The following is a 22,427-nucleotide window of genomic DNA, read 5'->3' as shown; positions in this document are numbered from 1 at the left end:
AGGTTTAACCCCCTGATTGCCTCTAGAGTTAACCCTTTCACCCCCTTTTGCCAGTAAGCGATCGTTTTTCTGATCGCTGCATTAGTGTCACTGGTTCCCGCTAGGTAGCTAGTTATTATTTAGGTTCACCGCCAGGTTTTTATAGCATTAGGTACCCCCATATACTACCCAATAAAGGTTTTAACCCCCTGATTACCCCTAGAGTTAACCCTTTCACCAGCGATCACCATATAAGTGTCACTGGTGACGCTGGTTAGTTATTTAGTTATTTAGGTTCCCCGTCAGGTTTTTATATAGCGTCAGGGACCCCATATACTACCTAATGAAGGTTTTAACCCCCTGATTGCCCTCAGGTAACCCTTTCACCCCCTTTTGCCAGTGTCACTAAGCGATCGTTTTTCTGATCACTGCATTAGTGTCACTGGTGCCGCTAGGTAGCTAGTTATTTTTTAGGTTCACCGCCAGGTTTTTATAGTGTTAGGTACCCCCATATACTACCTAATAAAGATTTTAACCCCCTGATTGCCCCTAGAGTTAACCCTTTCACCAGCGATCGCCATATAAATGTCACTGGTGACGCTGGATAGCCAGTTAGTTATTTAGGTTCCCCGTCAGTTTTTTATATAGCGTCAGGGACCCGCATACACTGCCTAATAAAGGTTTTAACCCCCTGATTGCCCCTAGTTAACCCTTTCACCAGTGATCACCGTATAAGTGTTACGGGTGACTCTGGTTAGTTAGTTTGCTTTTTATAGCATCAGGGCACCCACCATTTATTACCTAATAAAGGTTTAACCCCCTGATCACCCGGCGGGTGATATCAATTTGGTTTTAGGGTCAGATAGGGTCTGCGTCGCCCCAGGCAGTGCTAGGTTAGTGCCAGTACTGCTAACACCCACGAGCAAAGCATACACTTCCCGTAGTTGTATAGTATCTGAACAGATCAATATCTGATCTGATCAGATCTATACTAGCATCCCCAGCAGTTTAGGGTTCCAAAAAACGCATTGTTAGCGGGATCAGCCCAGATACCTGCTAGCACCTGTGTTTTGCCCCTCCGCCCAGCCCACCCAAGTGCAGTATCGATTGATCACTGTCACTTACAAAATACTAAACCCATAACTGCAGCGTTCGCAGAGTCAGGCCTGATCCCTGCGATCGCTAACAGTTTTTTTTTGGTAGCGTTTTATATTTAAATCCTGAAGACAATGCTTGGTTTTCGGAGTCCCGTATGCGGCTAGGCTCCCAAAAAGTCCCCCACATGTGGTATCCCCGTACTCAGGAGAAGCAGCAGAATGTATTTTGGGGTATAATTTCATTTATGCCCATAGCTTGTGTGAGCAATATATCATTTAGTGACAACTTTGTGCAAAAAAAATTAAGTTTGTAATATTCCCGCAACTTGTGGTAAAATATAAAATATTCCATGGACTCAACATGCCTCTCAATAAATAGCTTGGGGTGTCTACTTTCCAAAATGGGGTCATTTGGGGGGGGGGGGTTTGTGCTATTTTGGCATTTTATGGCTTTCGAAACTGTGATAGGTAGTGAGGAGTGAAATCAAAAATTTGCACCCTTAGAAATCCTGAAGGCAGTAATTGGTTTTCGGGGTGCCGTACGCGGCTAGACGCCCAAAAAGTCCCACACATGTGGTATCCCCATACTCAGGAGAAGCAGAAGAATATATTTTGGGGTGCAATTCCACATATAACTATGGCATGTGTGAGCAATATATCATTTAGTGACAACTTTTTGTAAATTTATGTTTTTTTTTGTCATTATTCAATCACTTGGGACAAAAAAAAAAATATTCAATGGGTTCAACATGCCCCTCAGCAATTTCCTTGGGGTGTCTACTTTCCAAAATGGGGTCATTTGGGGGGGTTTTGTACTGCCCTGCCATTTTAGCAACTCAAGAAATGAGATAGGTAGTCATAAATTAAAAGCTGTGTAAAGTCCAGAAAATGTACTCTAGTTTGTAGACGCTATAACTTTTGCGCAAACCAATAAATATACATTTATTGACATTTTTTTTTACTAAAGACATGTGGCTGAATACATTTTAGCCTAAATGTATAACTAAAATTGAGTTTATTCGATTTTTCTTATAACAAAAAGTAGAAAATATCTTTTTTTTCCAAAATTTCTGTCTTTTTCCTTTTATATCGTAAAAAATTAAAATTGCAGAGGCAATCAAATACCATCAAAAGAAAGCTCTATTTGTGGGAAGAAAAGGACGCAAATTTTGTTTGGGTACAACATTGCATGACCGCGCAATTACCAGTTAAAGCAATGCAGTGCGAAATTGTAAAAAGACCTCTGGTCCTTAGGCTGACAATTGGTTCGGGGCTTAAGTGGTTAAGAGGTTAAAATGCATTGCACATCGCTTCTTGGCCCTTTGGCTAAGATCAAGTGTAGTATCTGTTCTTATCTGTTTAATATCTGATACGTCCCCTATCTGGGGACCATATATTAAATGGATTTTTAGAACAGGGAGATGGAAGAAGAGCTTGCTCTGTCCACTTCACACATCGACCTGGTATTGCAGTACCTCCAGGACTGGTGCACACAAAAAAAAAATGCATTGCACATTCTCGGGTCACCTTGGTGCCATAATGACAGATCTCCCATGCACAAACCTACAAGTGAGGGAGAAGGGTGAGTTTACTTCCTCTCTAAAAATGCAGAGATAACACAAATCATCTTTGTTGAGTTGTTTTTCCTTTTTTCCTTGACTGTTCTGATTCTGTGACACTTGAATATGAATGGTGACGCATGGACAAATTAATTCTGTAACAGTCCCTCTCGGGGGGAAGTGAGGGTCTTTAATTACACTCTCAGCACTATTATCTCCTATACCAGATGGAAAGACTAATTTTCAGTAAAGTAAACTGTACCTTTTATTTGAGCAGGGTACCACATTCACACTACCCCATTATGTATCAAAAATACCATGGTTTCATAATGTAACCTCTCTATCAATTATTTTCAAATCATCAACTGCAGTAGGTTTGGCTATCATGCATTTTTCTAGCTATCACTAAATAACCATCCTAAGTCCCTGCCAATTTTCCCATAATGTATTTATGCTCTATCCTGTGCTTACTACTCCTGTTCAGATTGCTAATAATGAATTAGAGTCTCTGATCATAATTTAGAATCCCCAATACAATTGAACACAATTGTCAGTCTATTTCTAGACTCTTTCTCTCTGAAGGCAGGGAAAAAAAATCATAAGGTCACAGTAGACATTTGTTAAAAGCAATTCTCTTGGCTTGAAAATTTGTAACACACAAATAAACTGACATTTCTTTTAAAATTGTCAGTTATGCAGGTAAAAACAGTCTTGATACTAAACACACACTGTTTAATTTACATTGATTTGTCTCTTCTATTTAGTTACTGTATGTGCATGATGGCACTGTAATTATTTTAACAACTTGCCCACTGGGCCCTTATACCCTCCTTTCTAACCAGGCCAATTTTCAGCCTTCAGTGCTCTCACACTTTGAGTGACAATTATCATTATCAATCATGCAACACTGTACCCATATGAAATGTGTTACCTTTTTTTCACACAAATAGAGCTTTCTGTTTTTTTTTTTATTATTATAAATAAAAAAAGAACGAAAATTTTGTTTAAAGAAAATGCATTTTTCTTTGTTTCTGCTATAAATGTTTGCAAATTAGTAATTTTTCTTCATAAATGTTGGCCAAAAGTTATACTGCTACATTACTTTGGTAAAAATAACCCAGATCAGTGTATATTATTTGGTCTTTGTGAAGGTTATAGAGCAGTGATGGCGAACCTTGGCACCCCAGATGTTTTGGAACTACATTTCCCATGATGCTCAACTACACTGCTGAGTGCATGAGCATCATGGGAAAGGTAGTTCCAAATCATCTGGGGTGCCAAGGTTCACCATTACTGTTATAGAGTGTACAAGCTATGGTGCCAATCATTGAAAATGTATCACACCCGATCACACCTGATGTACTGACAGCCTAATTTCTCATTTCTTGACACACTAACAAGCCAGGATAGTACAAATACCCCCTAAATTACCCCTTTTTGAAAAGTAGACATTCCAATGTATTTAGTAAGAGGCATGGTGAGTTTTTTTAAGTTGTAATTTTTTCCTGTCGCATCATGGCAGCATACACTCTGGGTTGTGACTCCGCCCCCACAACCTGATAGGACCACATAGCTATAAGATGAGGATATGCCCCCGCCCCAGTATTCTCTTATTTTTCCTCACCTGTTGGGACCGCACGGATCATCACCCTCTTACCGCTTCGCCCCAGCAAGGTTATAGTCTCTCCTGGGTGGAAGTCCTTACCGGTACAGCCTCTAAAGGAAGCTAAATGGAAGGAACCCCACTCTGGTGATCTCGGGGGTATGAATACTTTTTCTCTGCAAACAGAGCATTGCCTCTATAGCCGTTGGAAGTAAGCCTTAAACAGGCTGAAGGCATATAACAAAAAGATTGGTCTTTAAGCCTTAAACAGGTTTAGTACTTGCGGTGGTCTCTGGTTTCCTCTTCCTCCCTGGTGTCACTCTGTCTGCAACTTGACAGCATACTCTCTGCCTTCAGTATCTCTTGTCACCTAAGGTTGTCTGGTGCCTTTACCCCAGTGTTGCCTTTCTGCCATATTTTACTTCCTTTTCCTGAGCTCTGTAGTCCCACAGCAGCATCAGCCCACTTCCTGGTCACTCTGCCGCTTTGCACATGCTCACTGTGCACTTTAGGCAGCCTGTGTATATCTATCTATGTCTTTTCCCTTTTCCAAGATGGCGCCGGCAGCTGCACGGCGCTGCTGAGCATGTACGGGCGGGACGTGACCCCGGCTCCAATTTTAAAAGGGGAAGATGCCTTTTTTTAATGCAGATGCCTTTTTTTCCTGTTTTTTTGCTCAGCTGAATTTCCTGACTGCTGTATTTTTGTTTTTTTCTGCCCAGTGTTGCCTCTCTGTTTGGTAAGTATCTCCCCTATATTTTTTCTACTCTCTATTCCCCTATTGTTTCTGTTGTGGCTTTATCTTCCTTACCCTTTTTGTGTTACCTGTGTCTTCAGGCTTCCTCTGTTCCCTATCCATGGAGACCACTGCTCCAGCAGATCACCACCAGCCTAATAGGTAAGAGGGGAGGAGTTTGGTAAGTAAAGAGGATTGAAAAAGAGAGCAGGACGCACTAACGCCCCATCAGCTCCGCAAGATCATCTCGCAGAGATTCCTCGCATAGAAGATGCCGCTCTGACCATAGGCGGAGCCATTTGGATGGAGGAAGTCGCTCAGGGAAAGGGAGTCTTAGGAGGAGTCGCTCCAGGTCTCATTCAAGGCGCAGCCATTTCTGCCGAAGAAGATCCCCTGACCAGAGGCGCCATTCACCAGCACGCCACTCCCATCCTTCTGAAAATACCTGCTGGGTATGCGGGGCCATAGCCCTTCCAGACAAGTTGGCATGCCGCAGGTGCTTTAAAGAAGCCACTAGAGAAAAAGGGCAAGAACACAGAGAGCTCACGGAGTCTTCTACCCCACGTGTCACTCTGGACATGCAGTTATCTCCACGGGGTGCTTCGCCGGCTCCCCCAAGTACTTCCAGAGAGCATGATTCTCCTTCAGATCAGGAAGAACTAGAGGCTTCAGCGGGCTTTTACTTCTCCCTAATAGAGCCTTTTGTGAGGTCAGTGGAGGCCATTAGCTGGGAGGAACCCCAGGAGGCCCAACCCAAAAGGAGAAAATATTTCCCGAACCTGAAGAGAGAACCCGAAGCCTTCCCCTTCATTGATGAGTTGGAAGAACTTATCAGAGACAAGTGGCAGAGACCCGAGAAGAAAGCAAGTCTCAACAATCGGCTTGCCAAACTATATCCTCTAAAGGAGGCTAATCTTGTGTCCCCACCAATGGTGGATGCATCCCTCATGCGCCTAGCCAGGCACGTTACGCTCCCTATCGAGGGCGCTGTGTCATTCAAGGACGTCCTGGATAGGAAGATCAATACTGATCTCAAAAGAGCTTACCTAGCAGCAGGAGGCGTATGCAGGCCAGCAGTGGTTCTTGCAGCTTGTATCCGAGGGCGCTGATCAGGACCAGATAGTTAGGGCCCTGCAAGAACTAAGCCTTGCAGGGGATTTTGTGGCAGAGGCATCTGTGGAGGCTATTAAGTCTGCATCCAGGGTTATGTTGTCCTCGGTAATGGCCAGACGGGCTCTCTGGCTCAAACCCTGGGCGGCAGATCCTGCTTCCAAGTCCAATTGGTGCCGCATCCCGTATGATGGCGAGAACCTTTTTCGGCGCCAAATTGGACTCTGCTATTTCTAGGGTCACTGGCAGAAAATCAGGGCTTATCCCCTCGGATAGAAAGCCAAAGTTTCAGAGGCCTCCTCCCTTTAAGCTAACCTCCCGGACAGGTACAGGGATGCCAAGTCCTACAGGCCTGGTAGGGAGTACAAAAGGAACTGGAAGGCCCCTCAAACGTCCTTCCTGAAGTTCCAGAAGCCCAGGACCCCGGCATCTACTGACCAGAAGTCCTTTTGAAGGTCGGTCCGCCCAGCCAGTAGTGGTGGGGGGCCAGACTCTCAAAGTTCACGCTGGTCTGGGCGGAAGCGACCCCTGGACGTTAACCACCATTCACGTCGGGCACAGATGGTCATTCAGGGGACTTCCCCCGAGGGACCATTTTTGCCCAACAAACCTCCCGTCATCCCGGCAAAAGAGGTCAGCCTTGACTCGATACGTTCAGGATCTGCTCCAAAAGGAAGCAATTACAGAGGTGCCCCTATCCCAAAGAGGTTGGGGGTTCTATTCCCCTCTATTTCTAATAAAAAAGAAATCAGGGGACCTACGTCCGGTCCTGGATCTAAAAAAATTCAACCGCTCTATCCGGGTAGAAGCATTCAAAATGGAGAGCCTCCAGTCCATCCTCCAGGCCATAAATCTGGGGGACTGGATGCTCTCCATAGATCTACAGGATGCCCACCTCCATATCCCTATCCATTCAGAACTCCAAAAGTTCCTCCGTTTTTTCGCTAAACCACAGACACTTTCAGTTCCGAAGTCTTCCATTTGGAATTTCTACGGCTCCCAGGACCTTTACAAAGGTCCTTCTTCACGTTATCGTGCATCTGAGAGAGAGGGGGCTGTGAGTCCACCATTATCTGGACGATATTCTCCTCCTCTCAGACAGAAGATCCTCGTCTCCACTCTGCAGAATCTGGGATGGCTGATAAACTGGGGGAAGAGCCAGCCTTGGCCCACCCAGAGAATGATCTTCTTAGGAGCCCAACTAGATACCCAGTTGAATACAGTGCAGCTGCCTCCGGAGAAGTCTTCCCTGTTGGTCCGGAAGGTGAAGAATGCCATTTTAGCAAGATCCCTGTCCGCCAGAGTATGCCTCAGCCTTCTAGGGTCCCTATCAGCGACCATTCCTATGGTCCGTTGGGCTCAGTGGCACACCAGACCTCTGCAAAACTCCTTCCTACATCAGTGGGTCAGTTCATCCATGACCCAGACGATCCGGATCTCGGAGACAGTCAGGCGCTCATTGCGTTGGTGGACTCGTCCCCACAACTTAAACAATTGCAAACACATAGTCATCCCTCCTCAGGAGGTAGTGACCATGGATGCCAGTCTAGAAGGTTGGGGAGCCCACTACCAGTCCCATGCAGAGCAGGGCCATTGGCCTTTTGAAGTATGGGACTCAGTATCGAATGTGCTGGATATGAGGGTGGCCCTCCAGGCTCTCCTGGCCTTCAGCTCCCTTTTAAGGGGGAAGTAGGTCCTCTTAAGGATGGACAACAAGGTTGCTGTCGTCTACATAAACAGACAGGGGGGACCAGGAGTCCCTCCATGATGCAGGAAGTTCTCCCTGTGATGGAATGGGCACAGTTGAACCTGTCAGACCTGAGGGCGACTTACATCCCGGGGGTCATGAACATCTTCGCCGACACGCTCAGCAGGGAGTTCGCCTCCAACAACGAGTGGTCCCTGAGCCCTCAGGCCTTCTCCCTCATCTGCCAGGCCTGGGGTCAACCAGAGATAGACCTTGCTGCGACTCCGGCAAACTCCAAGTGCCGAAGGTTCCTGTCAAGGTTTCCCTTTTTCACTCAGCGGAGGGGTCAGATTGCCTCCAGCATCCCTGGAATTTCCATCTCGGGTATATCTTCCCTCCGACTCCCCTGATAGCGAGATTTCTCTTAAGGCTCAAGAGATCAACAGCATTGGTGAAAGCAGTGATTCCTTTTTTGGCCCAGGAGGCCATGGTTCACCACCCTCCTACAACTGAGCACGGCAGACCCTCTTGCTCTTCCCCTGTCGGCCGACTTACTCTCCCAGGGCCAGCTACTACATCCAGATACGGGGAGGCTGCATTTGATGGCTTGGAGGCTGAGAGGGCTAGGTATCTAGGTCAGGGCTGTTTCCAGAAGGTAGTTGATACCCTGCTCCAGGCCAGAAAACCTACCACCAACTGTACCTACCGCAGGGTCTGGGAGAAGTTTGTTACCTTCTCTCAGGACCTTGGCCGGGATCTGTCCTCCCTTTCGGCTCCTCTGATCCTAGAGTTCCTGCAATCAGGCTTAGACAAAGGTCTTAGCTCTAGTACTCTGAAAGTTCAGGTGTCAGCTCTATCCGCCCTGACAGGGGTTAAATGGGCTCACAATCCCCTTGTTATGCAATTTCAGAAGGCCTGTTTTAAACTAAGACCACCTAGGAAGCCCTCCTTTCCAACATGCGACCTATCGGTCGTCTTAGAGGTACTATCCAAAGAACCCTTTTTTCCACTGGAAAACACCTCCCTCTGGCACCTGACACTAAAAGTCGCCTTCCTGGTCGCAATCACATCAGCGAAGAGAGTTTCAGAGATGCAAGCATTACTGATTAAGTATCTGATCATCCATCTGGACAGGGTAGTTCTAAGAACCTCGGATCGCTTTATCCCAAAGATGGCATCCTCTTTTCACTTCAACCAGGAAATCAACTTGCCAGCTCTTAACACAGACCAGGGCGACCCTCATCCTCTGGATGTAAGGGGCAACATCATAAAATATCTTTCCGTGTCGAATCCTTTAGAAGATCGGAGAACCTCTTCATCATTCCCTACGGTCTTAGGAGAGGTCAAGCAGCATCGCCCGAACCATTGCCTCCTGGTTGGTGAAGACCATTAAAAAGGCCTACTTGCTGAGTGAGCTGCAAATTCCTGAAGACTTGAGGGCTCATTCCACCAGAGCAGTGGCCACCTCCTGGGCAGCGTATTGTAGGGTCTCAGCGGAAACCATCTGCAGAGCGGCCACTTGGTCCTCCAGAAACACCTTTATTTCTCACTACAAGGTGGACTCAGCTCGGCTATCAACAGTAGAATTTGGAAAGTCCATTATTCAAGCCAACTCTTCTATTCCTTGCTAATAAACGTCTACCTTTGCATCTCCCACCCATTCTGCGAGTTAATCCCCAGCGTGTATGCTGCCATGATGCGACGAGAAACCGGAAAATTGTATACTTACCTTTCCGTAATTTTCCTTTCCTGTCGCATCTTCATGGCAGCATACAATATCCCACCCACAAAGGTGATTCATATATACAGAGAATACCGGGGCGGGGGGCGTATCTTCATCTTATAGCTATGTGGTCCTATCAGGTTGTGGGGGCGGAGTCACAACCCAGAGTGTATGCTGCCATGAAGATGTGACAGGAAAGGAAAATTACGGAAAGGTAAGTATACAATTTTCTGGTTTCCCACAATTCTTTACAAAATTAAGATTTTTTTTTTCCCAAAATTGTCAAATTTATGGTTTATTTCTTTCACAAGGCATATGCATATTTGTGATTACATCTCAAAACACATTCTAATACTCCTCCTGAGTATGTTGATACCATATGTGTGAGACTTTTTCACAGGCTGGCCACATACAGAGGCCCAACATGCAGTGAGCACCGTCAGGGGTTCTAGGGACATAAGTTACACATCTCATTTCTTGACTACCTATTACACTTTTGAAGGCCCTGGAGCACCAGGACAATGGAAACACCCACAAAATTACCGCATTTTGGAAAACAAACACATAATCTAGGAAGTTCTAATAACATACTGCACTATAGACCTATAAACTAAACAGCTGCAGGCACCACAATTTGACAAAACATTGTGCAGAAATATAGAAGGTTAAAAAGTTCTGCACTATATACGTGTACAGTGATATAAAGTGACTTTTTCAAAGATAATAAAATATCCAATCAAACGGTGTATCATACAATCCTGCCCAGATTAACCCTTTCCCACCGAGCGTACGCAGATATGCGTACTCGGCTTCCGGGGGTTATACCGGGATGATGCCCGCACCTGCAGGCATCATCCCGGTACTGTTTTTTGCAGCAGGCGATTGGCTATCCAGGCATAACAACCGATGCAGCTAAAAGCCGCTCGGCCGTTATGCCGGAGGAGCGGGAGGGGACGTCCCCCCCTCCCGTCGCCTCTCGCTGCTGTTACCGGTGCTCCCGCTCGATCGGGAGCACCGATCAGTGATCCGACGCCTCCGGCTGCTGCGGAGGAACTGGAACGAAGCCGTAATTGGCTTAGTTCCAGTCTCCTCATCGTAAACACGGAAGCGACGTCATGACGTCACTTCCCGTTTACTCGGCTGCCAATGGCGCCGGTTTTAAAAAAATATCCGGTATTCAGAATCGCCGTTTTCAGCGATCTGAATACATTGAAGTGTAAAGGAGGGGTGGGGGGTCTTTTAGACCCCCGATCCCTCCATAAAGAGGACCTGTCACCACCTATTACTGTCACAAGGGATGTTTACATTCCTTGTGACAGCAATAAAAGTGATCAATTTTTATTTTATTTTTTTAAAACAATTTAGTCATTTTAAAATAAATAAAATAAATAAATAAATAAAAAAAATTTTTTTAAAGCACCCGCCGTCCCCGCGAGCTCGCGAAGCAAAGAAAACGCATACGGAAGTCGCGCCTGCGTATGTAAACAGTGTTCAAATCACACATGTGAGGTATCGCCGCGATCGTCAGAGCGAGAGCAATAATTCTAGCACTAGACCTCCTCTGTAACGCTAACCTGGTAACCATAAAAAATTTTTAAAGCGTTGCCTATTGAGATTTTTAGGTACCGTACTTTGTCGTCAATCTACAAGAGCGCACAATTATAAATTGTGACATGTTTAGTATCTATTTACTCGGCGTAACATTATCTTTCACATTACGCAAAAAAGTTGGGCTAATTTTACTGTTTTGTTTTTTTTTTATTCATGAAAGTGTCCCTTTTCCCAAAAAGTTGCGTTTAAAACACCACTGCGCAAATACCGTGCGACATAAAATATTGCAACAATCGCCGTTTTATTCTCTAGAGTCTCTGCTAAAAAAATATATATAATGTTTGGGGGTTCCAAGTAATTTTCTAGCAAAAAATATGGATTTTAACTTGTAAACACCAAATTCCAAAAATAGGCTTAGTCATGAAAGGGTTAATACAATCAGCCGTGTCCTGCAAGACTTTGAAGTATGCGAGCTGTGTGGCAGGTGCTACACCAGCAGCTGCCGACACAGCTCACAATAGTAAGTGCCGCACAACTGATCACATGGTAAGAAGCCTCTGTCAGAGAGGTTCCATACCACGATCGGAGTTGTGGTGTGTCAGACTGAGACACAGCCCCTCCGATCGCTGTGCTGCGCGCTCCCGCGCACGCTGGCTCTGTTATCCTGATCAGGTCATATGACATCTGGTCAGGATAACATAACCACTTTGTCGACCGTCATTTTGCTATACGGCGGACGACAAATGGTTAACCTGTGTGGCAAATCTACCATCCATTTCTACTTCAGTCAAGGTAAACTTTTCACTCAGTAGGTCAATCCTCATAGAAGCAAAGAAAATCTACACATACTATAAAAACATTTACATAATATTTAATAAAAGAATATTGCACCTACATCCAACAGGAAAAAACAGGCATGTCATCATGAAATCCAATAAAACTTAGTAGTCGAAAGCAGTGGTTAGATTAACGTCAACCCAACATGTTTCATCTGATAAGACATCATCTGCAGTCTGAATATTCAATGAACTCCAAACTGCCACCAGACAGCTTTTGGGCCTATCAAGTCGTATAATATTTGCAAGAACAATTATGAAAAATAAACATTTGTACACACACTGTCACCACAGACATGTATTTTCAGAGGTTTATCATATACATTAGTGTTCTTCATGACACAGGGATTCTTTTAGTTTGCATTAAAAGCCTAATGCCGCATACACATGACCGGACTTTTCAAGGGACTAGGTCCGACGGTCTTTCCGGGGAGTTCTGACGGACTTTCTGAATGAGCGGACTTGGCCACACACAATCACACCAAAGTCCGATGAATTCGAACGTGATGACGTACGACCGGACTAGAATAAGGAAGTTCATAGCCAGTAGCCAATAGCTGCCCTAGCGTTGTTTTTTGTCCGTCAAACTAGCATGCACACGAACGGATTTCTCGGTCTGGTGGAGTTCCGGTGGAAAAAGTTAAAACATGTTCTATTTCTAAAGTCCGCCAGATTTTTGGCAAGCAAAGGTCCGATGGAGCCCACACACGATCGAATTGTCTGACGGACTTGTTCTGTCTGACCTTTGCTGTCAAAAAGTCTGGTCGTGTGTACGTGGCCTTAGAGTCAATGTTACTTTTCAAAATAGGGTTTAATAATGAAAAGGTCAAAGTGGTACAAAAAAAGATTTACAGAAAAAGTGTGTTACAAAGAAATAAAGAGGCAAAAATGCAACAGAGAAATAAAAAAGGAGTTGAAAATGAAGAAGTTTTCAGAGTCCAATGAATAAACAGTACAGTGGCATTCACAAGTGTCTGGTTAGGTGTTTCTTAGTTTGATGGTAACAAGAGCTATCAAAATGTCCTGGCATTCCCCTTTTCTCTGGTATCAAAGAGGTGTTGACAGAGGCCATCTGACCAATTAAGCATCAGAGGAGTCATTTCTGGGATGTTACTATGTTAATGACTATGTCCCAGATACAGTTTTCTATAGGTATTTATATCTCTGAATACCTACCGGGTACAGTGACAGTCTGCTAATATGCAGATTATTGTCCAGCCTGAATTTAGCTTGAAAACTAATATACAATTGACAGGTTTCGGATGCCCAGTTTGCCTAGGAGAGGAATTGGGTCGGTTCTGCTCCCAGTACTCTTAGGGTAGTGGTGTTTGGGCTCAAAACTCTACAAATAAACTGAGGGGAGGTAAATATGTCTAAATTCTGGCTTTGCTATTATCATTTCATGAGTTAAGAAATATACTGGCGTTTTATTGACCATTGCCTTCAACTGAGCTATTTACGACCGGGTATCTGTTAGTTCTCTGGATTGCTCAAGCTTGCGAGGGTGACAGTTTTATTAGGGATTCCAGACTGAAATGGGTAATAGAGAGGTCTGTGCATCCAATCAATGGATTGATAACAAGGTCCTGGCATTAATTAACAGTTTGTGTATTCCGTGAACTGAAAGAGGACAGAGGGGGGAAGATCACTACAGCTGTGCCTCTGGCTCAACACAGGAAAGATAGTGACAAGAAAAATATAATGGCTGTATTTTGAACAATATGGCTGCCATACACACAGCCATTCATGTGCCCAGTGCACACAACCATCACAAGGATCCCTGCTGGTAGAGCAGCAGCTCTCTGATTTGGTGGTAGGGGTGAGGGGAGACATTTTTTAATTCATTTCTATGATCAGACACTTGTCAACCTCTGATCATGGCTATTTATTTAATCAAAACTGTCAGGTGTACACTTCCCCTATAAGTGCATGGTCACTGAAATGGCCATGAGCTTATAGCAGAAAGGGGAATGCAGCTCATGTAAGGCATGCTGATATAGCCAACTGGAAGCGGTTCTGTGCTCCCATATACCTTACATCAGTGGCAGCAAAAGGGTTACATGTTTGGGGATCCCTGTCTATCAGAGTATTTCACAACTGGTGAAAATTCTATTGCATGGAATGCCTGAAATTTGTGAAATTATGAGTAAAGCAATGCGCCAATTTCAAAAGCATGAAAAGAGAATTCTGGAGGCATTCTATAGGTTTTATTTAAAAAAAATTACAGAAATTGCAGACTGAAACAGAGAGGAACATTTAGTAGCATTAAATTATAAAGTGGCTTGTGGCTATACGCTATAGTATTTAAAAAAAAAAGTAGTACTTTCGATTTTAACCACTTCAGCCCTGGAAGATTTGGCTGCTGAATGATCAGGCCATTTTTTGCGATTCAGCACTGTGTCACTTTAACTGACAATTGCGCGGTCGTGCGGCACTGAACCCAAACAAAATTGACGTCCTTTTTTTATATTTTGTAATTTATTTATTTTTTCCATAACAAGTTTTTATTGTAAAGAAAAGGGATTACATGAGTTTGTACAGACAGTTTACATATGAACAGTACAGTCATTTGCCAATGTAATTTACACTTACTTAAAGCCATATTCTTCGGTAGGTTATTCACTTAAGAATATTCTCATGAGAGATCTACCCTGTTCTGAGAACTGTTGCCAGAGTCTGTTGGCTAGCCTTGATTGAACTATGTCTCTAGGTGTATCCATAGTTAGGTCGGGCTAATGGGCTTATGTGTGTTAGTCTGGGTGTTGCCCCTCAGGTGAGTGTTGTGTCATGTCACCCATGAGGTAAGGGGAGGTCTCGCCTGGAGGCACTTCTTCCATTTGACTTGGAACCCCGAGTCACAGAATTTCGAAGTCACCTGGAATTGTGGTAGTCTAGTAAGTGGGTAGGAATGTCTGTGACAGTATAGAGAATGGTATGTTTACGTGGAGAATAGGTCGTCTAGCAGGTGAAGGGAGAGAAGGGGGGAGGAGAAAGAGGGGGGATCCCCCCTCGGGTCCTCACCGCACACTAGGGGTGGGTTGAGGTAGGCCTATATATCTTCGTACAGAGCAGTGAGGTGCTTCTGGTTTCATCGTATCTGTTTCGTGAGTGGGGAGATGTCAAAGGTATGGTTTTCCGCTTGTTTGTCCAGCTTTATTTTGTAATTTTGCTATAATAAATATCCCCATTTTTTTTTAAAAAAAGCTAATTTTTTCTCAGTTTAGGCTGATATGTATTCTTCTACATATTTTTGGTAATAAAAATCACAATAAGCGATTGATTTGCGCAAAAGTTATAGCATCTACAAAATAGGGAAGCGATTTATAGCATTTTTTTTTTTTTTTTTTTTTACTATTAATGGTGGCGATCTGCAATTTTTATCAGGACTGCGACATTATGGCGGACACATCAGACACCATTTGACACATTTTAGGGACCACTGGCATTTATACAGCGATCAGTGCTATAAAAATTGACTTATTACTGTCACTGGCAGGGAAGGGGTTAACACTAGGGGGCGATCAAGGGGTTAATTGTGTTCCCTGTGTGTGTTTCTAACTGTAGGGGGGAGGAGACTGACCTAGAGGAAATGACAGATTGTGATTCCTAGCTATTAGAAGCTCACAATCTGTCTCTCCTCACAGAACAGGGATTTTTGTGTTTACACACACCCATCCCTGCTCTGTCTCTCGTGCCCACGATCGCTCTTGGCCAGTGGTCATCGTGACCGCCGGCCATGAGCATTGGCACGCCCGCCTGCTATCTTGCTTAAAGGAGCCGACATATAGCTACGACAGCACGCGGGATCATGCTGACCTGCCGCAGCATAATGATGTCAGCTGGTCAGCAAGCGGTTAATGAAAACCCTTCTATTTAGAGTTCTACCATGTAGTGTCAATACCTTTTTAAATGATAGAACTTTTTCTATAGTTTTTATTGACTGACATCTGACAAGATAAAATACAGAAGCTATCAATAAGAATGAATTGAAGAACTGATGCGTCCTTATAACTGTATTGCAATAAGATGACATTATGTAAAAATAGGAAAGGGTTGGTATCTCTTTTGGGTTTTTGTTATTTTCTTTTTCCCTGCTGGACAGATTTCCTCTTAGTTTCTGAGGCTCTAACCCAGGGATGTCAAACCTGCGGCCCAGGGGCTGCGCAGGGCCCACAACGCCTACATAAAATCGTAAACCTATTTTAAAATATAGATTTTTGGGGGATTTTTTTGTAAAAATGCATTTACATTTATCAAACACATGACCGAAGAAAAATTTGACTATGGGGTTTATTTACTAAAACTGGAGAGTGCAAAATCAGGCTCATTTCTGTATAGAAACTAAACAGCTTCCAGGTTTTATTGCCAAAGCTTAACTGAACAAGCTGCAATTAGAAGCTGATTGGCTACCATGCACAGCTGCACCAGATTCCGAGTGCTCCAGTTTTAGTAAACCTACCCCAGTGTCTCTTTAATAGACTATTATAAGTTGTATCTTCCAAAAGAAAAATCTTTCATTCTTCACAATCACACCTTATTCATGTCACCAGTTTTCAGCAGCACCTATATTTGTGAGCAACTATTTTCAAGGATGAAGCACACAAACAATTAGAACCAAAATATCTGATGATGAGCACCTTGAGAATTCATTCAGAATTGCTACTATGTCCATCGATACAGATATTGATGCGTTAGTTTATGAAAAACAGTGAAAAAATATCGCACTGATTTTATGTTGCCCTCTTTTTTATAATAAAAAACCATTACAAAAAATTTAGTTTTATTATTCAGATAGGTACATTATCTATATCAGTGATCGTTAACGTTAACTGACTTATTCTGCTCATCAGATGTCCTTATTGTTAATGTATTTTATGTGGCCCAAGACAATTCATCTTCTTCCAATGTGGCCCGCGAACATCAAGAGGTTGGACACCCCCAACCTAACCCTTCTCTGCACAATCCAAAACAAAAAAGGTTTTATTCTAGGTCAGCAGATTAAAATTAAAGTCTTTAGCAATAGTATAGTATAACCCTCTTAATTTTCTTTTAAACTGGAAAACTGGAAATACTATTCTGCTTCAAGGAAACAGCCTTCCATTTCATATACATGCGTTTGAATAAAAGCAATAGTTTATTCGTTTAGTCTGACCTTCTGAGGTTTGCAGCTCTAGGCAAAGTTTTGCAATGATGTGATGGGAGGTGAAAGCATATCCAGTACAACATTATCTAAACATGTTCCACTGTCAGAACAGAAGAACATTGCTTTCCAGCTAAAATAAATGTTGATAGAATCTGCAGCAATCACTAAACTGTTTCTGCAAATTTTAACCTCTTACTAGAATGATTTTGCTTTCTGTATGTAATATATTTACAAAAAGTTTAATATCTTTTGTTTATAATTTATTTTAAAATACATTTGTAGTTAATTTTTACAATGTACTAGAAAAAAAAGCATTGGCATTGACATTGTTTTGATTTTTTTTCCCCTCAAAGCTGAAAACCTAAGATAATTCCATCATGTTACAGTGTTATGAGGCTACAGATTTAGAAGTTCTATCAAGAGTTTTATGCCCTCTGAGGCATATGAAACTATTAAGGCACCATGTTGGATACAGAGATAGTCAGCAAGACCTATTTGTCTGTTAATTGGAGAAAAGTTACAGCAGTGACCAGCTTCTGGCAAAACATTGATCACAATATGACATTTAGGCCATAGGGAATTCCCTACTGCTGATGGCACTCACAAAATGTTACAAAAATGTAATGTCACATCACTGGTATCGGAAGATGGATATTACATTTGGAAATTGATGTGTCTTCCACAACATGTACTATATAAAATCTGTAAAAGCCATATGTAGCTAACAGTAAAATGCAGAAAGATCAAGTGTCGAAATATGTTGCCTATGGTATTCCAAATTTATCATATAAAATCCAATAACGCATAAAAAAACAAGAAATCTGATTTTGAGCATGCAATAGCATAATGCTTTCATAAACAAGGCTCTTTGAGTTCCTTTTACGTGGTTTACAGAATAACCTTTCTTGCGGTATGTGCATGTTTTTAAGTTTTAGTATTATCCAAGTTATTTTGTAAGTTATACAAGGTGGAATTTAAGTATTCTGCTTAATGTGATATCAACTTAGTACATCTAAATTTCCCTTTAAATCATCAGAAAATACATTTAATCAAAAACATTTTTCTTTTTAAAATAATTTATTGAGAATGATACAATACAAGTTAAACATACAAGTTTTAACATTGTATAGGGCTATCAAACTTGAATAAAGGAACTTCTCAGTTATTAATTTGGAATAACAATAGTACAGTTATCGTATAGAGAGTAGGGATGAGCTTCAAGTTGCCTCTTCACCTGTTCAGCGAACATTGCCTCTTCACCTGTTCAGCGAACAGTGAACAATTTGGAGTGTTCGTGGCAAATTCGAAAAGCAGCGGAACACCCTGTAGAAGTCTATGGGAGAAATATAAAGTGCTAATTTACAAGGCTAATATGCAAGTTATTGTCATAAAAAGTGTTTGGGGACCTGGGTCCTGTCCCAGGGGACATGTATCAATGCAAAAAAAAGTTTTAAAAGCGGTCGTTTTTTCGGGAGAAGAGATTTTAATAATACTTAAAGTGAAACAATAAAAGTGTAATATTCCTTGAAAAATTCGTACCTGGGGGTGTGTATAGTATGCCTGTAAAAGGGCGCATGTTTCCTGTGCTTAGAACTGTCCCTGCACAAAGTTTGATTTTTGCAGGAAAAAAAGTCATTCAAAATCACTCGCGGCTATATTGAATTGTCGGCTCCCCCATAATACAGAGAAGTCATTGAAAGTCATTGATAAAAAAAAAAAGCATGGGGTTCCCCCAAATTCAATTACCAGGCCCTTCAGGTCTGGTATGGATTTTAAGGGGAACTCTATGGCAAATTGAAAAAAAAATGGCGTGGGGGTCCCCCTAAAAATCCATACCAGACCCTTTATCCGAGCAAGCAACCTGGCAGGCTGCAGGAAAAGAGGGGGGACGAGAGAGCGCCCCCTCCTCCTGAACCGTACCAGTCCACATGCCCTCAACATTGGGAGGATGCTTTGGGGGTCTGTGACCCCTCAAAGCACCATGTCCCCACACGTCATTGTGGAAGGCAGGCTTCCTGGCTTCCCCAAACAGGAAACAGGAAAAGGAATTTTAAAGGAATATAACACTTTTATTGTTTCACTTTAAGCATTATTAAAATCAGTGCTCCCGAAAAAATGTCAGTTTTTAAAACTTTTTTTTGCATTGATACATGTCCCCTGGGGCAGGACCCAGGTCCCCAAACACTTTTTAGGACAATAACTTGCATATTAGCTTTTAAAATGAGCACTTTAGATTTTGAACGTTCGAGTCCCATAGACTTTAATAGGGTTCTAAAGTTCACACGAAGTTTAGGTCTGTTCACAGGTTCTGGTGCGAACCGAACCGGGGGTGTTCGGTTCATCCTCAATAGAGAGTAATATGGGAATCTTTTATCAATAAATATATGTGAAGAATATAATCATAAAAAATAATAAACCTGGTATAATTTGCATAAAGGAAAATGAATAACATGTCATATATTAAAGAAATAGACATAGAGATACAACTATATTGGATAAATCGGTCTGTATTGTGATGTCCCGGAGAGACACCCACCCAACCAGGGCCAAGGTCCGGCTATGTGGCCTGGCTTTTCCCGGATGAATGGACAAACAAAAACATTTTTGAAATCCTTTTTTTGGGTAAACTTTGTCCGAGTGGAAAATGTTTGCTATCTTTAACCACTTGCCGACCGCCGCACGACGATGTACGTCGACAGAATGGCACGGGCAGGCATAAGGGCTTACATGTACGTCCTTGCCTGCCCGCGGGTCGGGGGCCCGATCGGGCCCCGGCCCGGTGCCTGCGGCGGTCGGTATTCGTTTGGGAGCGATCCCGGACGAGGGGACGGCCATTCATTCATGGCCACCCCCTCGCGATCGCTCCCGACGAATGAAAATGCTCGGTGACATCACTTCCTCTCCTGTAATGTAAACACAGGCAGAGGAAGTGAAGTAATCTCTCCTCGTGTCGGTCTTTTTCGTTCCGGCACCGAGGAGAGAGGATCGTGAGTTGCACCCAACACTACACTTACAGTAGAACACGCCAGGCACACTTTTCACCCCCCTGATCCCCCCCCAATCACCCCCCAATCACCCCTGCCCCCCCCCCCCCCCCAGTCACAGTGACACCAATTGCATTTTTTTTTATTTTTATTTTTATTTTTATTTTTTGCATTGGTGTTATTTGTGACTGTAATAACTGTTAGGGCAGTTAGGGCTAGCCCCCTTTAGCTCTAGGGTGCCCCCCTAACCCCCCCAATAAAGGTTTAACCCCGTGATCACCCCCCGTCGCCAGTGTCACTAATAAGCAATCGTTTTTCTGATCGCTGTATTAGTGTCACAGGTGACGCTAGTTAGGCAGGTAAGTATTTAGGTTCGCTGCAGCTTTTTATAGCGTCAGGGACCCCCATATACTACCGCATAGCCCCCTGATTGCCCCCCAGTTAACCCTTTCACCAGTGATCACCATATAACTGTTACAGGTGATGCTGGTTGGTTAGTTATTTTTTTTTTGTTTCAGGGCACCCGCCATTTATTACCTAATAAAGGTTTAACCCCCTGATCACCCGGCGGGTGATATAAGTTTGAGGGTCAGATAAGGCCTGCGTCGCCCCAGCGTCAGGTTAGTGCCAGTACCGCTAACACCCACGCGCAAAGCATACACCTCCCTTAGTAATATAGTATCTGATCAGATCTATATTAGCGTTGCCAGCATTTTAGGTTTCCCAAAACGCATTGTTAGCGGGATCAGCCCAGATACCTGCTAGCACCTGCGTTTAGCCCCTCCGCCAAGCCCAGCCCAGCCCACCCAAGTGCAGTATCGATCGATCACTGTCACTTACAAAACACAACACACATAACTGCAGCGTTCGCAGAGTCAGGCTTGATCCCTGCGATCGCTAACAGTTTTTTTTGTAGCGTTTTGAAACAGTCGCTGACAGGCTAGGTGCTTTTTTACCTGTGAGTCTCACTAGTGTACCCCTAAATTTAGAGCCCAAAATGGCAAAGCGAAGGTACACTAGTGAAGAGGCCTACACGTTTCTGAGCATGACAGATAGTGAAGAGGACGTCACTCATCTGTCAGATTCAGGCTCAGAATACGATCCTGTAGAGGACAGCGGCTCCATGACAGATAGCTCTGACGACGGAGATGAGGCCTCTGTTAGGGACAGGTGTGCCCAATCCCGAATGTATTCTGTTGTTGAGGTGCATAAACCGCAGGCCACTCGTATGGAGCAGATACGTACTAGAGCCGCTCATCCTTCTGGTGAACTGGCAAGCACCAGCGGCCTAGTACACCCTGGACCTACATCCAGCACTGCAGTAACACGTGGTGACGTGGCGAGTCCCATAAGTGCAGTTCAAGCTGGCTAGGTGGCAAGCACAAGTAGTGTCCCGCTGCCACCAAGAAGAAGACAAAGACAGGCCCGTCGTACCCATAGTGCCCTTCCTGCAGAATTCGCCAATCCTATTTGGGTGCCCACCACTTCTGCAGAACCCGTACTTCCCCCATTCACTGGCCAACCTGGCATTAACGTGGAAACAGTTGATTTTACGACACTTGACTTTTACTCACTGTTTTTCACCGAAGATCTCTATAGATCTATTGTGGACCAAACCAATTTGTACGCTGCTCAACACATCGCCACTATTCCCCAGTCCGCCCTTGCCAGACAATGGAAACCAGTTACGGTTTCCGAATTTAAAATCTTTCTGGGCCTCTCCCTCAACATGGGCATAACCAAAAAGAGTGAGTTGCGGTCATATTGGTCCACTGACCCAATTCACCATATGCGCGTGTTCTCTGCTTCCATGTCCAGGGCACGATACGAGATGATTTTGCGGTTCATGCACTTCAGCGACAATGAACTCTGTCGTCCTCGTGGAGACCCTGAATACGATCGGCTCTACAAAATTCGGCCCCTCATAAACCACTTCAACCAACGTTTTGCAGACTTGTTTACTCCCGATCAAGTTGTCTGCGTTGATGAGTCCCTGATTAAGTTTTCTGGTCGCTTGTCATTCAAACAATACGTCCCCAACAAGCGTTCCAGATACGGGGTCAAGATGTATAAGCTCTGTGACAGGGCCACAGGCTATACACGTAGTTTCATGGTTTATGAGGGTAAAGATAGTCACGTAGAGCCGGAGAACTGCCCTGACTACATAGGAAGCGCTGGCAAGATAGTGTGGGACATGGTGTCACCCTTATTCGGAAAGGGGTACCACTTGTACGTGGACAATTATTACACAAGCGTGCCACTGTTTAGTCACTTGTTTGATCAGCAGATTGGAGCATGTGGCACCGTGCGACCTAATCGCCGGGGCTTTCCCCAGCGGCTTGTAGAGTTCCGTCTTAGGCTGGGGGAGAGAGCCTGCTTGCGCAGTAATAATTTGCTCGCTATGAAGTGGAGGGATAAT

General features: G+C 43.7%; 1 non-coding gene across 1 annotated transcript; it reads left to right on the top strand.

The window, feature by feature from the left end:
- The first annotated feature begins 2,382 nt into the window (after nt 1-2,382).
- Nucleotides 2,383-2,573, top strand: LOC143979939 (U2 spliceosomal RNA). The gene has a single exon (XR_013274148.1). It is a non-coding gene; the product is annotated as a U2 spliceosomal RNA (small nuclear RNA).
- The last annotated feature ends 19,854 nt before the right edge of the window (nt 2,574-22,427 follow it).

The sequence above is a fragment of the Lithobates pipiens genome, unplaced genomic scaffold (assembly GCF_037356315.1).
Source record: "Lithobates pipiens isolate NorthernLeopardFrog02 unplaced genomic scaffold, aLitPip1_a1.2 Scaffold_13, whole genome shotgun sequence".
Classification (NCBI taxonomy): domain Eukaryota; kingdom Metazoa; phylum Chordata; class Amphibia; order Anura; family Ranidae; genus Lithobates; species Lithobates pipiens.
The sequence above is the reverse complement of the archived record's forward strand: the minus strand, read 5'-3'. Positions and strand labels throughout refer to the sequence as shown.